The sequence below is a fragment of the Chrysemys picta genome, unplaced genomic scaffold (genome assembly GCF_011386835.1).
Source record: "Chrysemys picta bellii isolate R12L10 unplaced genomic scaffold, ASM1138683v2 scaf11, whole genome shotgun sequence".
Lineage (NCBI taxonomy): Eukaryota > Metazoa > Chordata > Testudines > Emydidae > Chrysemys > Chrysemys picta.
In genome coordinates this window covers 286,501-300,242 of record NW_027052718.1, presented here as the reverse complement: position 1 = coordinate 300,242, position 13,742 = coordinate 286,501, and the positions used below count along the sequence as shown (strand labels likewise).

Sequence of the window (13,742 nt, the reverse complement as noted above, 5' to 3'; positions counted from 1 at the left end):
CCTGGAACCAGCAGCATTTCCACCCAGCACCTGCCCATCAATGAGAGATGAATTCACCTCCTGAACCCCAAAATGGAGTCTTCTTCTCCTTTCTAGAAACCTCCAGAGCCAACCCCCCTCCTTGTAGGGTGAGCTCCTGCTACCTCCTGCTCAGTGCCCTTCACAGATATTCCACCTCCAAACCACAGCTCAAGTCATCAGAACCCTCTTCTCCACCCCGACACAGGTTGGGCTGGGAGGCGGCTCTAAGAGGCTGTGCAGGAGGGATTCTGACAGCAGTGAAGTAGGTTGCAGGGAGGTTGAGATCTTGACCCAAGTCATCCCAGGCACTAATGCTAAGTCACACAATGGCAGCATCTACTGTCAGTGGGGTCCAAGCACTATTTCAACCCCACAGTTTTGGATCAACTCCCCACAAGGGGAGGAGAAGAGAACCATCAGCACCACACACACACACACACACACACACCACTCCTGGTGGTGTGAGGGGAACAAGAGAAAGGACAAAAGAAGTAAGAGATGAAGAAAAAGGAAGGAGGGATGGAGGAAAAGGGAAAAGGAAAAGGACAAACCCTAATGTCCCCATGTCGGACATCAGGAATGGTAACATACATAAGCCAGTATGTGAACACTTCAATCTCCCTGGTCATTCTATTACAGATTTAAAAGTCACTATCATTGAACAAAAAAAACTTCAGAAACAGACTTCAAAGAGAAACAGCAGAACTAAAATTCATTTGCAAATTCAACACCATTAATCTGGGCTTGAATAGGGACTGGGAGTGGCTGGCTCACTACAGAAGCAGCTTTTCCTCTCCTGGAATTGACACCTCCTCATCTATTATTGGGAGTGGACTACATCCACCCTGATTTTTGAATTGGCCCTGTCAACACTGGTTCTCCACTTGTGAAGTAACTCCCTGCTCTCCATGTGTCAGTATATAATGCCTGCATCTGTAACTTTCACTCTATGCATCCGAAGAAGTGAGGTTTTTACTCACGAAAGCTTATGCCCAAATAAATCTGTTAGTCTTTAAGGTGCCACCAGACTCCTTGTTGTTTTTGTAGATACAGACTAACATGGCTACCCCCTGATACTTGACACCATGCAAGGCACTAAATTTAGCCGTATGGAGTGGAAATCCATCAACCTCAACAAAAAACTTGCACAGATACAGACAGACATCATCTTCCTCTCCAAATGCAAACAGATGGACATCATACCAAAAGGACTGAAGGTAAAAAATCCATTGCAATCAACATACTACACTGAGTATGGTGAGAGATTGTGCCACACACTCTCTCAAAGAAACTGAGGAACCACCTGATCAGCATCCTGTACAGCAGACAGGAGAAGATCAAGAATGAGCTCTCAGAACTGGAGACTCTCATACAATACCAGCCTTCTACACAAACTTCCACGTGGCTGGACTTTACAAAAATGAGACAAGCCATTTACAATGCACACTTCACTTCTCTACAGAGGAAAAAGGACTGTAAGTTATCTAAACTAATACCTGCCACTAGGGGCTATAACAATGGTACCCTCAACTCATCTAACAACATTGTCAATCTTTCCAACCACACGCTTAGCCCAGCAGAAGAGTCTGTCCTATCTCGGGGACTCTCTTTCTGTCCCACCGTCCCCACGAACATGATACAGTTCTGCGGTGATCTGGAAGCCTACTTTCCTCGTCTCCGACTCAAGGAATATTTTCAACGCACCACTGAACAGTGCACTGACCCACAGGAACCCTCCTACCAACACTACAAAAAGAAGAATTCTGCGTGGACTCCTCCTGACGGTCGAAATGACAGACTGGACCTCTACATAGAGTGTTTCCGCAGACGTGCACAGGCTGAAATTGTGGACAAACAACATCACTTGTCCCATAACCTCAGCCGTACAGAACGCAATGCCATCCACAGCCTCAGAAACAACTCTGACATTATCATCAAAGGGGCTGACAAAGGAGGTGCTGTAGTCATAATGAACAGGTCAGATTATGAACAGGAGGCTGCCAGGCAACTCTCCAAGACCACATTCTACAGGCCACTATCCTCTGATCCCACTGAGGAATACCAAAAGAAACTACACCATCTGCTCAAGAAACTCCCAGCTATAGTACGGGAACAAATCTACATGGACACACCCCCAGAACCCCGACCAGGGGTATTCTATCTGCTACCCAAGATCCATAAACCCGGAAACCCTGGACGCCCCATCATCTCAGGCATTGGCACTCTGACGGCAGGATTATCTGGCTATTTGGCCTCTCTCCTCAGGCCCTATGCTACCAGCACTCCCAGCTATCTTCGAGACACCACCAACTTCCTGAGGAAACTACAATGCATTGATGTTCTTCCTGGAAACACCATCCTGGCCACCATGCATGTAGAAGCACTTTATACCAATATTCTACATGAGGATGGACTACAAGCTGTCAGGAACAGTATCCCTGATGAGGCCACAGCAAGCCTGGTGGCTGAGCTTTGTGACTTTGTCCTCACCCACAACCACTTCAGATTTGGGGACAACTTATACCTTCAAGTCAGTGGCACTGCTATGGGTACTCGCATGGCCCCACAGTATGCCAACATTTTTATGGCTGACTTAGAACAACGCTGCCTCAGCTCTCGTCCCCTAGTGCCCCTCCTCTACTTGCCCTACATTGACGACATCTTCATCATATGGACCCACGGAAAGGAGGCCCTTGAAGAATTCCACCTGGACTTCAACAATTTCCACCCCACCATCAACCTCAGCCTGGACCAGTCCACACAAGAGATCCACTTCCTGGACACTACAGTACAAATAAGTGATGGTCACATAAACACCACCCTATACCGGAAACCTACTGACCGCTATACGTACCTACATGCCTCCGGCTTCCATCCAAGACACATCACACGATCCATTGTCTACAGCCAAGCCCTAAGATACAACCGAATTTGCTCCAACCCCTCAGACAGAGACAAACACCTACAAGATCTTTATCAAGCATTCGTAAAACTACAATACCCACCTGGGGAAGTGAGGAAACAGATTGACAGAGCAAGACGGGTACCCAGAAATCACCTACTACAGGACAGGCCCAACAAGGACAATAACAGAACACCACTGGCCATCACATACAGCCCCCAGCTAAAACCTCTCCAGCGCATTATCCACGATCTACAACCTATCCTGGAAAATGATCCCTTACTCTCACAGACCTTGGGAGGCAGGCCAGTCCTCGCTTACAGACAACCCCCCAACCTGAAGCAAATACTCACCAGCAACTACACACCACACCACAGAAACACCAACCCAGGAACCTATCCCCGTAGCAAACCTCGTTGCCTACTCTGTCCCCATATCTACTCTGGCAACAGCATCAGAGGACCCAACCACATCAGCCACACCATCAGGGACTCATTCACCTGCACATCCACTAATGTCATATATGCCATCATGTGCCAGCAATGCCCCTCTCCCATGTACATTGGCCAAACCGGACAGTCCCTCCGCAAAAGAATAAATGGACACAAATCGGACATCAGGAGTGGTAACATACATAAGCCAGTAAGTGAACACTTCAATCTCCCTGGTCATTCTATTACAGATTTAAAAGTCACTATCATTGAACAAAAAAACTTCAGAAACAGACTTCAAAGAGAAACAGCAGAACTAAAATTCATTTGCAAATTCAACACCATTAATCTGGGCTTGAATAGGGACTGGGAGTGGCTGGCTCACTACAGAAGCAGCTTTTCCTCTCCTGGAATTGACACCTCCTCATCTATTATTTGGAGTGGACTACATCCACCCTGATTTTTGAATTGGCCCTGTCAACACTGGTTCTCCACTTGTGAAGTAACTCCCTGCTCTCCATGTGTCAGTATATAATGCCTGCATCTGTAACTTTCACTCTATGCATCCGAAGAAGTGAGGTTTTTACTCACGAAAGCTTATGCCCAAATAAATCTGTTAGTCTTTAAGGTGCCACCAGACTCCTTGTTGTTTTCCTAATATCCCCAGTGATTCTACGGGACAAAATCCCAGGGAGGGAATAAAATTCTGCCACCTTAAACTAGTGTTTTCCATGCCTAGAATTCAGATGGCACCAGGTGGATCAGACTGAACAGGTTACAAACCTCTCCGAGGCACTTACTTTCTCAACAGGGACTTCTGTTTTCTAGTAAAATGGGTAAAAGGAAAGGAGAAAACTCGAAAGAGGCTCCTGCTCACACTCACATATGTGAACCCTAATACTCTCTCAGTCCTCAAAGAGAGCTCGAGAAGGAGACTTGCTGAAGCAAAGCCACAGGGGTCTCTGAGGTTTCCCTGGCCCTGCGCCCCTGTTTTGCCTGGCTGATGTGAGCATCTCTCTCTGAGGTCACCACCTCCCTAACAACTTTGACCAATAGGCTGAGCTCCTGCAAAAGGCCTTTGTGATGTCACTGCCACACCCACCCATCCCCTGAAGTGCTAATATCCTGCTGCTGGCCTGACACTTTGGAGGTTTGAGCTACTCTCTGTGGATCACCCCACTCAATGCGTCTTCATTCTAGGAAGCAAGCCGGTTAGACAGTAAAACATTAGAGGCTGCTCCCAATGCTACACTCAGTGTTTCCAAAATTAATACACTTTATGGCCAGAAGAGACCTTTAGAGCATCTCATCTAACCCCCTGCATATCATAGGCTTCCTGTATAGGACAATAGTTACTTTTTGGGCACAAACATTCCAGAAAGGCATCTAGTTTCATTCAATGACTTCAAGAGATGGAGAATCCACCACTTTCCCTTTCACTGAGTGCCAGGGGGCTCCATTTCCCCTTCCACTAGCTCCCCATTTACAGTGAGCCAGAGCAGTACCTGCAACAGAGAGCGGGAGTTGCTGAAGGCCTCAGAGGCACAACCCCTGCAGTGTCTCAGGCACCTGGCGCAAGTGATGGATGATGCGGAGCTGGTGCCTCACTTTGGCCGTGACGCCCTCCTGCTGCAAGGGAATGAGAACCTGTCAGACTCAAACGCCCCGAGGAATCAGGGGGAATTAAGGGCACCTGGAACCAGCAGTATTTCCACTCAGCACCTGCCCAACACTGAGGGATGAATTCACCTCCTGAATCCCAGAATGGAGTCTTCTTGTCCTTTCTAGTAACCTCCAGTGCCAATCCCCCTCCTTCTAGGGTGAGCTCCTGCTACCTCCCCCTCAGTGTCCTTGACAGCTGTTCCACCTCCAAACCACAGCTTAAGTCATCAGAAACCTCTTCTAGACCCCCACCAAGGTTGGGCTGGGAGGCGGGTCTAGCAGTGGGGGTAGGAGGGATTCTGGCAGCAGTGAAGTGGGTTGCGGGGAGGTTGAGATCTTGCCCAAGTCATCCAAGACACTAACGCTAAGCCACAGGATGGCAGCATCTAGTGTCTGTGGATTCCAAGCACTATTTCAACCCCACAGTTTTGGATGAACTTCCTACAAGAGGAGGTGAAGATCATCCCCAGCAACACACACACACACACACACACACACACACACACACACACACACACACACACACACACACACACACACACACACACACACCCACACCACTCCTGGTGGTGGGAGGGGAACAGGAGAAAGGACAAAAGAAGTAAGAGATGAAGAGAAAAGAAGGAGGGATGGTGGAAAAGGTAAAACGAAAAGGACAAACCCTAATGTCCCCAGTGATTCCACGGGACAAAATCCCGTGTGGACTACAAAATTCTGTCACCTTGAACTAGTGTTTTCCATGCCTAGAATTCAATGGGCACCAGGTGGATCAGACTGAGCAGGTTCAAAAACCTCTTGGAGGCTCTTACCTTCTAAACAGGGACGTCTGTTTTCTAGTAAAATCAGTAAAAGGGAAGGAGAAAACTCGAAAGAGGCTCCTGCTCTCACTCACATACGTGAACCCTAATACTCTCTCAGTCCTCAAAGAGAGACCTCGAGAAGGAGACTTGCTAAAGCAAAGCCACAGGGGTCTCTGAGGTTTCCCTGGCCCTGCGCCCCTGACTGATGTCAGCATCTCTCTCTGAGGTCACCACCTCCCTAACACCTTTGACCAATACGCTGAGATACTGCATGTAGCGGGGCGGCCTGGCTCCCAGGCGCCCCAGGAAGTCAAGGCCACCGCGGCCTGTCCCCACCCCCCGGAAGTCAAGGGGCGGGACAGGAAGTATAAAGGCCAAGCCACAGCGCTCAGTAGCTGGCCGGCAGCGAGAGAGGACAGACGCTGGTGCCCGAGCTCCTGCGGACCTGAGCCTGCCAAGAGCCCGGTATCCTGAGGAACGGTCGGAGCTTCCCCCCGCCAAGGGCCCAGAGGGTGTGACAGACCTACCTGCTGCTCGGGGCCCGGAGCAGCCCATGATCTGCGACCCAGCAGACGGAACTCAGGAGGAACAGGTACCCATGGAGGAGGAGATGGGAAGTGGCCCGGGGATAGCAGACCCCGAACCCATGTCAGTGTGTTGCGGTCAGGATCCCCACTGACTGCGCGGCAGACGGACTGCTGCGGATAGGGCCCGGGGCTGGAACACAGTGGAGTGGGTGGGCCTGTGTTCCCCCCTGCCACCCCGTGCTGGGTGGCAGTCTCTCCTCCTCCTTGTCCAAGGGGCCTGGGCCTCTGACTGACGATTGGTTTGCTGCCCCGCCCTGACCTAGGGCCTGGGCTAACCCAAACTGACCCAGCTCCTGCTACAAGGCCTGGGCCGCTGACTGACTACTGGTTTGTTCCCCGCCCTGACCCAGGGCCGGAACTGTTGATTGTGTGCTCAGTCCCTGCATAAGGGCCTGAGCTCTGAACTGTTGATTGTGTGCTCAGTCCCTGCACAAAGGCCTGAGCGCCGAACTGCTAATTGTGTGCTCAGCCCTTACCCAAAGGTCTGGGCCCTAGACTGTTATTCGCTTTGTAGCGGGGCGGCCTGGCTCCCAGGTACCCCAGGAAGGGACGAGCCCCACCCCGGAACTACTACACTGCAAAAGGCCTTTGTGATGTCACTGCCACACCCACCCATCCCCTGAAGTGCTAATGTCCTGCTGCTGGCCTGACACTTTGAAGGTTTCAGCTACTCTCTGTGGATCACCCCACTCGATGCGTCTTCATTCTACGAAGCAAGCCGGCTAGACAGTAAAGCATCAGAGGCTGCTCCCAATGCTACACTCAGTGTTTCCAAAATTACTACACTTTATGGCCAGAAGAGACCTTTAAAACATCTCATCTAACCCCCTGCATATCATAGGCTTCCTGTATAGTACAATAGGTACTTTTTGGGCACACACATTCCAGAAAGGCATCTAGTCTTCATGAAATGACATCAAGAGATGGAGAATCCACCACTTTCCCTTTTACTGAGTGCCAGGGGGCTCCATTTCCCCTTCCACTAGCACCACATTTACAGTGAGCCAGAGCAGTACCTGCAGCAGGGAGCGGGAGTTGCTGATGGCCTCAGAGGCACAGCCCCTGCAGTGTCTAAGGCACCTGGCACAAGTGCCGGATGATGCGGAGCTGGTGCATCACTCTGGCCATGACGTCCTCCTGCTGCAAGGGAACGAGAACCTGTCAAAGACTCAAACCCCCCGAGGAATCAGGGGGAATTAAGGGCACCTGGAACCAGCAGTATTTAAACTGACTACCTGCCCACCACTGAGGGATGAATTCACCTCCTGAACCCCAGAATGGAGTCTTCTTGTCCTTTCTAGTAACCTCCAGTGCCAACCCACCACCTTGTAGGGTGAGCTCCTGCTACCTCCCCCTCAGTACCCTTGACAGCTGTTCTACCTCCAAACCACAGCTCAAGTTATCAGAACCCTCTTCTCCACCCCCACCCAGGTTGGGCAGGGAGGCGGCTCTAGCAGGGGGGGCAGGAGGGATTCTGCCAGCAGTGAAGTGGGTTGCGGGGAGGTTGAGATCTTGCCCCAATCATCCCAGACACTAATGCTAAGCCACAGGATGGCAGCATCTAGTGTCATTGGAGTTCAAGCACTATTTCAACCCCACAGTTTTGGATCAACTTCCCACAAGGGGAGGTGAAGAGCACCCCCAGCAACACACACACACACACACACACACACCACTCCTGGTGGTGGCAGGTGAACAGGAGAAAGGACAAAAGAAGTAAGAGATGAAGAGAAAGGAAGGAGGGATGGAGGAAAAGGTAAAACGAAAATGACAAACACTAATGTCCCCTGTGATTCTACGGGACAAAATCCCACAGAGGGAATAAAATTCTGCCACCTTAAACTAGTGTTTTCCATGCCTAGAATTCAGCTGGCACCAGATGGATCAGACTGAGCAGGTTCCAAAACCTCTTGGAGGCTCTTACCTTCTAAATAGGGACGTCTGTTTTCTAGTAAAATCCGTCAAAGGAAAGGAGAAAACTCCAAAGAGGCTCCTGCTCGCACTCACACATGTGAACACTAATACTCTCTCAGTCCTCAAAGAGAGACCTCGAGAAGGAGACTTGCTGAAGCAATAACAGACACTTGGTGGGATAACTCACATGACTGGAGTACTGTCATGGATGGATATAAACTGTTCAGGAAGGACAGGCAGGGCAGAAAAGGTGGGGGAGTTGCATTGTATGTAAGAGAGGAGTATGAGTGCTCAGAGGTCCGGTATGAAACTGTAGAAAAACCTGAGAGTCTCTGGATAAAGTTGAGAAGTGTGAGCAACAAGGGGGATGTCACGGTTGGAGTCTGGTATAGACCACCAGACCAGGGGGATGAGGTGGACGAGGCTTTCTTCTGGCAACTTGCAGAAGTTGCTAGATCGCAGGCCCTGGTTCTCATGGGAGACTTTAATCACCCTGATATCTGCTAGGAGAGCAATACAGCGGTGCACAGACAATCCAGGAAGTTTTTGGAAAGTGTAGGGCACAATTTCCTGGTGCAAGTGCTGGAGGAACCAACTAGGGGCAGAGCTTTTCTCGACCTGCTGCTCACAAACAGGGAAGAATTAGTAGGGGAAGCAAAAGTGGATGGGAACCTGGGAGGCAGTGACCATGAGATGGTCGAGTTCAGGATCCTGACACAAGGAAGAAAGGAGAGCAGCAGAATACGGACCCTGGACTTCAGAAAAGCAGACTTTGACTCCCTCAGGGAACAGATGGGCAGGATCCCCTGGGAGAATAACATGAAGGGCAAAGGGGTCCAGGAGAGCTGGCTGTATTTTAAAGAATCCTTATTGCGGTTGCAGGAACAAACCATCCCGATGTGTAGAAAGAATAGTAAATATGGCAGGCGACCAGCTTGGCTAAACAGTGAAATCCTTGCTGATCTTAAACGCAAAAAAGAAGCTTACAAGAAGTGGAAGATTGGAGAAATGACCAGGGAGGAGTATAAAAATATTGCTCAGGCATGCAGGAGTGAAATCAGGAAGGCCAAATCACACTTGGAGTTGCAGCTAGCAAGAGATGTTAAGAGTAACAAGAAGGGTTTCTTCAGGTATGTTAGCAACAAGAAGAAAGTCAAGGAAAGTGTGGGCCCCTTACTGAATGAGGGAGGCAACCTAGTGACTGAGGATGTGGAAAAAGCTAATGTACTCAATGCTTTTTTTGCCTCTGTCTTCACGAACAAGGTCAGCTCCCAGACTGCTGCACTGGGCAGCACAATATGGGGAGAAGGTGACCAGCCCTCTGTGGAGAAAGAAGTGGTTCGGGACTATTTAGAAAAACTGGACGTGCACAACTCCATGGGGCTGGATGCGCTGCATCCGAAGGTGCTAAAGGACTTGGCGGATGAGATTGCACAGCCATTAGCCATTATTTTTGAAAACTCATGGCGATCGAGGGAGGTCCCGGATGACTGGAAAAAGGCTAATGTAGTGCCCATCTTTAAAAAAGGGAAGGAGGAGGATCCGGGGAACTACAGGCCAGTCAGCCTCACCTCAGTCCCTGGAAAAATCATGGAGCAGGTCCTCAAGGAATCAATGATGAAACACTTAGAGGAGAGGAAAGTGATCAGGAACAGTCAGCATGGATTCACCAAGGGGAAGTCGTGCCTGACTAACCTAATTGCCTTCTATGATGAGATAACTGGCTCTGTGGATGAGGGGAAAGCAGTGGATGTGTTATTCCTTGACTTTAGCAAAGCTTTTGATACGCTCTCCCACAGTATTCTTGCCACCAAGTTAAAGAAGTATGGGATGGATGAATGGACTGTAAGGTGGATAGAAAGCTGGCTGGATCGTCGGGCTCAACGGGTAGTGATCAATGGCTCCATGTCTAGTTGGCAGCCGGTTTCAAGCGGAGTAGTGCCCCAAGGGTCGGTCCTGGGGCCGGTTTTGTTTAATATCTTTATTAATGATCTGGAGGATGGTGTGGACTGCACTCTCAGCAAGTTTGCAGATGACACTAAACTAGGAGGCGTGGTAGATACGCTAGAGGGTAGGGATCGGATACAGAGGGACCTAGACAAATTAGAGGATTGGGCCAAAAAAAACCTGATGAAGTTCAACAAGGACAAGTGCAGAGTCCTGCACTTAGGACGGAAGAATCCCATGCACTGCTACAGACTAGGGACCGAATGGCTAGGTAGCAGTTCTGCAGAAAAGGACCTAGGGGTCACAGTGGACGAGAAGCTGGATATGAGTCAACAGTGTGCTCTTGTTGCCAAGAAGGCTAACGGCATTTTGGGCTGTATAAGTAGGGGCATTGCCAGCAAATCGAGGAACGTGATCGTTCCCCTTTATTCGACATTGGTGAGGCCTCATCTGGAATACTGTGTCCAGTTTTGGGCCTGTGGAAGCAGAGAAAGAGCTCACAGGAAGGGGATGCAATGCATGACAGTTCGTTAGCAAGAGTTAGGCTAACTGTAACCCTAATAACGCGAGATTTGTAGAAGCGAGGAATGTGTGAGGCGGGTGAGAAAGAACTGTGTAAGAAGTCATTATGACCTGGTATAGATAAGGTGTAGAAGACCTTGTGTAGATAAGGTATAGAAAATATTGTATGTTGGCAAGAGTCAAAACAAGTGAAGAAATGAGATATCAAGATGGCCTATGTAGAAACAAAACGCAGCTGTCCCTCGTTATTTCTGTAATGAAAGGTATAAATGCTTGCTGTAATTAGTTACCTGGGAGAGACCTGCTTAGCTCTCTCCCTCTGGGCAATTGTGAAAGTTAATAAAGCATCTGACTTGCTGTACCTAAACAAATAGTGAGAACTCTGTTTTTCTCCGACAGGCCCCACACTACAAGAAGGATGTGGAAAAATTGGAAAGAGTCCAGTGGAGAGCAACAAAAATGATTAGGGGTCTGGAGCACATGACTTATGAGGAGAGGCTGAGGGAACTGGGATTGTTTAGTCTCCAGAAGAGAAGAATGAGGGGGGATTTGATAGCAGCCTTCAACTACGTGAAGGGGGGTTCCAAAGAGGATGGAGCTCGGTTGTTCTCAGTGGTGGCAGATGACAGAACAAGGAGCAATGGTCTCAAGTTGCAGTGGGGGAGGTCCAGGTTGGATATTAGGAAACACTATTTCACTAGGAGGGTGGTGAAGCACTGGAATGCGTTAACTAGGGAGGTGGTGGAGTCTCCTTCCTTGGAGGTTTTTAAGGCCCGGCTTGACAAAGCCCTGGCTGGGATGATTTAGTTGGGAATTGGTCCTGCTTTGAGGACGGGGTTGGAGTAGATGACCTCTTGAGGTCCCTTCCAACCCTGATATTCTATGATTCTATGATTCTATGAAAGTCACAGGGGTCTCTGAGGTTTCCCTGGCCCTAAGCCCCTGTCCTGCCTGGCTGATGTCAGCATCTCTCTCTGAGGTTACCACCTCCCTAACACCTTTGACCAATAGGCTGAGGTCCTGAAAAGGCCTTTGTGATGTCACTGCCACACCCACCCATCCCCGGAAGTGCTAATGTCCTGCTGCTGGCCTGACACTTTGAAGGTTTGAGCTACTCTGTGTGGATCACCCCACTCAATGCATCTTCATTCTAGGAAGCAAGCCGGCTAGACAGTAAAACATCAGAGGCTGCTCCCAATACTACACTCAGTGTTTCCAAAATTTGTAGACTTTATGGCCACAAGAGACCTTTAGAGCATCTCATCTAAGCCCCTGCATATCATAGGCCTCCTGTATAGTACAATAGTTACTTTTTGGGCACACACATTCTAGAAAGGCATCTAGTCTTCATGCAATGACATCAAGAGATGGAGAATCCACCACTTTCCCTTTTAGTGAGTACCAGGGGGCTCCATTTCCCCTTCCACTAGTTCCCCATTTACAGTGAGACAGAGCAGTACCTGCAGCAGGGAGCGGGAGTTGCTGATGGCCTCAGAGGCACAGCCCCTGCAGTGTCTCAGGAATCTGGCGCAAGTGCCGGATGATGCGGAGCTGGTGCATCACTTTTGGCCGTGATGTCCTCCTGCTGCAAGGGAACGAGAACCTGTCAGAGACTCAAACGCCCCGAGGAATCTGGAGGAATTAAGGGCACCTGGAACCAGCAGTATTTCCACCCAGCACCTGCCGACCACTGAGGGATAAATTCACCTCCTGAACCCCAGAATGGAGTCTTCTTCTCCTTTCTAGTAACCTCCAGTGCCAACCCCCCTCCTTGAAGGATGAGCTCCTGCTATCTCCCCCTCAGTGCCCTTGACAGCTGTTCCACCTCCAAACCACAGCTCAAGTTATTAGTACCTTTGGACACAGACTGGCTAACCTAGTGAGGAGGGCTTTAAACTAGGTTCGACGGGGACAGGTGAGCAAAGCCCACAGGTAAGTGGGGAACATGGAGACCGGGGAGATGGGTCAAAAACGAGAGGGAGTGTGGGCTATATTGTCAGAGAGAAAGGAGGGTCAGGACAAAACTGGGAGGAAAGATCAAACCAGTATCTTAGATGTCTATATACAAATGCGAGAAGTATGGGGAATAAGCAGGAAGAACTGGAAGTGCTAATAAATAAATACAACTATGACATTGTTGGCATCACTGAAACTTGGTGGGATAATACACGTGATTGGAATGTTGGTGTGGATGGGTACAGCTTGCTCAGGAAGGATAGACAGGGGAAAAAGGGAGGAGGTGTTGCCTTGTATATTAAAAATGTACACACTTTGACTGAGGTAGAGATGGACATAGGAGACGTTGAGAGTCTCTGGGTTAGGCTAAAAGGGGTAAAAAACAAGGGAGATGTCATGCTAGGAGTCTACTACAGGCCACCTAACCAGGTGGAAGAGGTGGATGAGGCTTTTTTTAAGCAACTAACAAAATCATCCAAAGCCCAAGATTTGGTGGTGATGGGGGACTTCAACTATCCGGCTATATGTTGGGAAAATAACACAGCGGGGCACAGACTATCCAACAAATTCCTGGACTGCATTGGAGACAACTTTTTATTTCAGAAGGTTGAAAAAGCTACTGGGGGGAAGCTGTTCTAGACTTGATTTTAACAAATAGGGAGGAACTCGTTGAGAATTTGAAAGTAGAAGGCAGCCTGGGTGAAAGTGATCATGAAATCATAGAGTTTGCAATTCTAAGGAAGGGTAGAAGGGAGAACAGCAAAATAGAGACAATGGATTTCAGGAAGGCAGATTTTGGTAAGCTCAGAGAGCTGATAGGTAAGGTCCCATGGGAATCAAGACTGAGGGGAAAAACAACTGAGGAGAGTTGGCAGTTTTTCAAAGGGACACTATTAAGGGCCCAAAAGCAAGCTATTCCGCTGGTTAGGAAAGATAGAAACTGTGGCAAAAGACCACCTTGGCTTAACCATGAGATCTTGCATGATCTAAAAAATAAAAA

At 49.1% G+C, this 13,742-nt stretch overlaps 2 long non-coding RNA genes across 2 annotated transcripts in view; both read right to left on the bottom strand.

The window, feature by feature from the left end:
• The window catches only part of LOC135977691 (uncharacterized), a 123,289-nt gene that overhangs the window by 56,868 nt on the left and 52,679 nt on the right, over positions 1-13,742 (bottom strand). The window lies entirely within an intron of this gene.
• Positions 1-13,742, bottom strand: part of LOC135977690 (uncharacterized) — a 43,880-nt gene that overhangs the window by 189 nt on the left and 29,949 nt on the right. The window contains exon 5 of the long non-coding RNA XR_010595113.1: positions 4,860-4,983. This is a non-coding gene — a long non-coding RNA (uncharacterized LOC135977690). The remainder of the gene's footprint in view (positions 1-4,859; positions 4,984-13,742) is intronic.